This window comes from Camelus ferus, chromosome 8 (genome assembly GCF_009834535.1).
Source record: "Camelus ferus isolate YT-003-E chromosome 8, BCGSAC_Cfer_1.0, whole genome shotgun sequence".
Taxonomy (NCBI): domain Eukaryota; kingdom Metazoa; phylum Chordata; class Mammalia; order Artiodactyla; family Camelidae; genus Camelus; species Camelus ferus.
The window spans coordinates 23,305,432-23,311,431 of NC_045703.1; positions in this window are offsets into that span (position 1 = coordinate 23,305,432).

Genomic DNA, 6,000 nt, shown 5'->3' on the forward strand with positions numbered 1-6,000 from the left:
GCTCATCTTTGAGCAGGCTGGAACAGAAAGACGGTGGGGATGGGTCTCCACACTGAGGACCTCAAGCACACGTGGAAGCAGAGCCGTGAAAGTTTAGAGAACAAGGGCCAGGACAGAGCACTCACCTCATCTCTCAGGATCTCATTTCTTTTGCCCATGGCACAGTGTAGAGGGATCAGATGACCCCAAATTAAGTTATACCAGTACTTTTAAAATTATTTTCTGTGTGTAGTTATGCTGAAGTTAACTGTTCAACCAACAAATGTAGTTTATAAACTTGGGCTCATGTCTTTTCAGCTAATCCATTGGTTGTCCTAATAAAATCTCTAGATCTTAAAAATCCTCTTCAGGCAACATTAAAGAAAGGACGTGAGCAAGGAGAATTTAACTAATCTGGGTCCTGAGACTATGTAAGCCATTGGGCACTTTGTCTTTTTTAAGGAAATGAAAAGGTCAAGAGAAATGGGAAGGAAATGGGAAGAGGCAGACAAATGCTCTGTTAATTGAGTCAGCCTCCTTCCCACCTGTCTGCATTGGACAGCGAAAACCCGGCATCCAACAGATGCAACAGCAAGATGCAGAAGCATAAAGCAGACCAGAAGGAGACATCAAGAAAAGACGCTTTCCTAAGGAAATGCTTTGTACTTTGCATTTTAATACAGTGTGAAGAACCTACAACGTGTGATTAAGTTCCAAGATTTACATCTATTCTATTAACAGAAGATACTTAAATGTGCACCCAAGTCAGCATCCTGAGAAATGGCTCACCTGGCTCCCAGAGCTCCACCAGATCCTGTTCTATGAGTTTGGTACCCTCCAGGAAGCTGGAATTCCCAGCCCTGTGTATCCTATAAGCCCCAGGTGATTATGTACGTCATATCTCCTCACTGGACTGGCCCTACATTGTCAAGAAAAGCCAAGAATCTTAGTTTTACATTCCTTTGCTTTTATTATATTGGTAACCAAAACAGATAAAGATACATACATACACACACACACACACACACACACACACACACACACACACACACACACACACACCCCAATCCTATCTTACAGGATACTTCTGAAGATAAAACCTTAACACCCTTAGACTCTGGGTCTTTCCTACACTTGCTCCTGGTTCTGTTCCTTGGCTGGCCCGAAGTAAAGGAGTCAGGTAAGGGAAGTTTGTTTTCTGTGTTCCTTCACTCCTTTGATAAGCATCAGACGCCAAGGTCCTCCTGCTGCTCCCAGCTGCCCACAGACCTTCCCTGAGGCCAACCATTTTATTTCTCTGTGCTTCTGGAAACAGCTCCTTCAATAGCTTGGAGAATTTCCCACTGAATTCATTTCATGTGGCTCCAGGGAGGATTTCAACTACAGCAAGCACCTTAACACCGCTCCCAGAGAGGAGTAGGCACGTGACCAAGGCCTGGTCAAAGTCCTTCCCTGGGATTTATGCATGGTCCCTGGGCATTGTAAAAATACGAACACAACAACCATATTCTCTGCTATCTGAAGGAGCCTGAGTTAGCGAGACCAACCCAAGAGGTAAGATGAAATGAGAGTTGGAGATGAGGGGAAAGCTGTAAGTGTTTTTGCTAATGCGGAATTAGAACAGCTAAGTCCTTCCACCTCTAAAAGCTTATGATTTGCAAATATATCCATGAGGAATTACAATTTAACAGACTACTCCTCTCAAGTAACATCAGGTGAGTTAGGACTTACCCTGGTAGACTGAAAAGAATATTGAATGTGGAGGAAGACAACCTAGATTTAAATTTCCACTCCAAAATTATTCGTGACACTGGGAAAAGCTGTTTAGTCTCTCTGATCCTCACTTTCTTCATCCATCAAAATAGGGTGAAAATATTTACTTGCCAGGTTGTTGTGAGACCAAGAGAGAGAGATTGGAGGGAACAGAAAGTGAAATCAGAAAACCTCTAAACTGTATAAGATAACTCAATGCAACAGGGTTTTATTTTGATAAATAATGCTGAGAAATCAGACACAGCGTCCAGAAACTGCAGGGCACTGTCAATCTGAGTTCTGGTTTGGTCGAGGGAGCCCTCCAGTGGCTGATAGGCAGAATGCCTCTAAATTCTGTTGGCAGTGGTGTTCCCAGAAGACAAGTAGACTCACTGTCTGTCACATCTTGATACTGCGTAGCTAGAAAAGACCTTGGAGAGCATCTTCTCAATCTTCCACATTAAAAGATGAGGAAACACTAGGAGGCTGTAGATACATATTTCAAAAGTTAGAACTCATATGACTTTTAAATATTTAACACTTTATATTTTCCCTAAGACTATCAAAATTCAACAATTTTTGTTTCAACATGAGAGCTACTCTCACTTTCAAAGTGTGTAACTAAGGCATGTCTCTAGTGACAGAGACCCGGGATTCTCACTCAGTCATGTAGCCATGATGTTGTCAACACATTTGCATCAGGGAATTACTTTAGTACAGATGCTTTGGCTGAAACTGTCCTGCAATTAAAACTGCAATATTTTTGTCTTTTCAAGACCTGTACTTGTGACAATTCCTTGATACCTTCTACTGGCCATCATGTTAGTATCCAGTGTACAATATGAATTATTTCTGCGTGGCCTACTCATCTACTCCATAATATGCCTCAACATTAGAAAAGCTGACTTTGGGGATAAAATAAGTTTTCTAAAAAAAGGAATACACAAATTATAAGTACACATCCAAAAAAAATGTAGGCAATGAAATAAACCCAAAATTCATTACTGGAGTAAGTTTTTGGAACGTTAAACAATTATAACATCAACTAGTGTCATCTGATATTTGATCTGGGCTGTAAATTTTGTTCTCAATGTAAAATTTTCCAACTGCATCAAATTCTATAAGGATGGCCTACTGAATGATTTATCATGGAATTTGACACAGAAAAACAGAGTTGCTAAAATTAAATCATCAAATGTTGAAAGATGCCGGGTTCAGAAGTGCAGGCAACAGAAAAACGTGAGTGAATGTCGTATCCACTCAAATAGCCTTTAGATTAAAATAAACTGAACTAAAATATATTCCTGGCTCCCATATGGTTTTATACCTACAAACATGCCCTCATGCCCTCCTGCCCACCCTGCACAGCATAAAATCATACTTTTGACCCAAAGAAAAATCACAACCCCTAAAATAAATCAAATTATGGTCATTAATTCCATAACCAGTCACATCACTGATGATCGCCCATGGTCCCCACCTACCACCACCACCTCATCATCTCTGGGTTCCCTGCCTTCCTTCCCCAGCCCCTCGGAGGTAAATCCATTTATACCTTTCCCACATGGAGGCCCAACAGGCTCTACCTCCCAAGCAACTATTTTTGGGCCCCCACGCCCCAGTCCTGTTGCATATCCTAAGGGAGGGGCTGTGATGTTCCCTGGGTCACACTCCCGGTCGGACCTGTAACTTCGCTCCATGTAGCACAGCTCCTTTCGCCCCTGTGCTCCCCAGCTCTGAGTCCCAACCTCCTCTTTGGTTCCTACTTGCTCCCCTTACTCTACTGGCCCCCGTATCCCAGCCTAATGTCTATCTTCGTTGCTAGGGCTGCCGTAACCCAGTACCACAGACTGGGTGGCTTAAACTAGAGAAACATACCTTCTCATAGTTCTAGACGCTGGAAGTCCAAGATCAAGGCTGCCCACAGATTTGGTTTCTCCTGAGGCCTCCCTCCTCGGCTTGCAGCCAGCCACTTACTGGCTGTGTCCTCACATGGTCTTTTCCCACGTGGCCCTAGGTACGTCCAAACTTCCTCTTCTAGTGAGGACACCAGTTAAATCGGATTAGGACCCACCCCAATTGCCTCATTTTCATTTAATCTTCTCTTTAAAGGCCATAGCACCAAATACAGTCACATTCTGAGGTGCTAGAGTTAGGGCTTTAACATAGGAATCTTGGAGGGGGACACAATTTAGCCCATAACACTGATGCCTAATAAGCTACAAGGAACAAGACCTCAGGCTCATGTGTGATTGAGGATCCCCAGCCCAGATGCTCTGCTCATCGACTGAGCCCCTCCTATCCACTCACGGAAGCCAAGGTTCTGACTGCTGCTTGACTCTACCCAAAACTTCTCCTTCCCTGACCATGGAATCTTCTCAATCTTGGGAACATCTCCAGCTCATGTTGACCATTACACTGCTTACTCTAACCTCCTGGGTGGGTGTCAGACAAATCACAGGTTCATCTATCTCCTCATCTACATCATGTCGCCAAAATATTACTCCTAGTACTTATAATAATAGCAGTTAAAACATTTACTGAGTTACAGCCATGTTCCAGTTACATCTTATGCATAATTCTCACTGTAATCCTATAAATTGGGTGCAGAATACATGAGAACTAACTGTACTATCTTTGCAACTCTTTAGTGAATCTAAAACTATTCTGAAATAAATTTTTATTTTAAAAGAATAGAAAGAATACCCACTACTGCTCTATCAAATTTTGACTGCTCTTTACAAAATTTCGGTGCATTACCTTCACTCATTTATATATACATTTTTGTAAACTCAGTTAACCATCTCATTATCTTAGATGTGACACTTAATAAACCCAAAAATCAAATGCTGCACTATTGACATGAATGTTTTGCTAAGCTGTACTCTCTAAGATGTCCCCTATAGTTTGGCACTTCATGTACATGTCCCGTAAAGAGCTCTCAAAGTAGGTGCCCAGGTAGCATATGGTGTATTTATTATCTGTGCTTAACTGTCCTTAGTGTCGTTCATTACCACACTCACAATTATAAAACATATTTTTCTGTTGTGCTTTTCTACTTTGATTATAAGTTATTGATGGCTTATATTTAGATTTTGATTAATTTTCATTAATCATTTTGATTAATCTTCTTTCAATCTCCTCTCGTTCTCAATTCCAATCATTCTTCTTATAATAGAATGTTAAATGGGACATTTCCTAATCTCAGCTGAAACTAACAGGGGTCAAGTATCCCTCTGTTCTAAAGAGATGTGCCAAAAACACAAACAGAACTAGCTAAGAAGCATCCAGAAAACTGAAAATGACAATCCTTGGCACATTACCAATCTCCAGGATATGGGAAAGAAAGCTAAGAAATTAAAGGTATTGACAAGGCCTTTGAGCAGAACTGTTAGTGTTAAGCATTCCCCATTCCAATCCTTGTTAGAGGAGTGTCTCCCCACCCCCAAGCCCCACCACTAGCCAAAGGACAGGGTTTCCAGAGAACTATTCAGAGAGAACAGAGGATGAAGGGTGGACAACGGGAGGGTGCCCCAGGCGAGTGTTTACTGAGAAGCAGGTGTGTGTTAGTCTGCCTGGCGCCTGGGAGGGAGTGTAGCCCTGTGTCCTCCGGGGATGGAGAGTGCAGATTCTGGGGCCTGCTCTTATCTGGAAAATCTTAAAGAGACAGGCTGACTGGAATGCGTCTTGACTGCAGGGGAAGAAAAGAAGGCTGGGATGCAGAAAGCTGTCCTTGCACACACTGGTCAGGTTTCCTGAGGGCTAGAGTGGACCCAGCAGAAGATGCTCAGGCTTGAGTGACCTCCATGGGACCCTGCCCCAGGGGACAGCTGGAGAGATGAGGTGAGCTATGCAAAAGAAGACTGTATGGCATGGACTCAAGCAGGCATGGGATGGGGTCAGCCAGGGCACACTAAGCCAACTTGGAGAAATAGTGAAGGCTTTCCGCTGCAGGGGATGGGGTGGTGTCTGCAAAATCCACAAAGTGCCGCATGAGACAAAGAACCAGCCTCTAGGCATAAACTGGTTATAGCAGAGAACACCCATTCCAGGCTTTCATCATACCAGTTGAGGCAGAATTGCTTCTGTTTCAAATGACCAGAACTGATCTTGAAGCTATAGTAAGTAACCTACTAAAATAAAATGCTTCTCACCCTGAAAAGAAGACATTTTAATAGGTTCTGCATGAATTCACTGTTTTCTATTACAAAGAGAATAAAAACAGGTAGCATTTTGGAAGGGAGGGAAGGAGGCAATATTACTAGTATT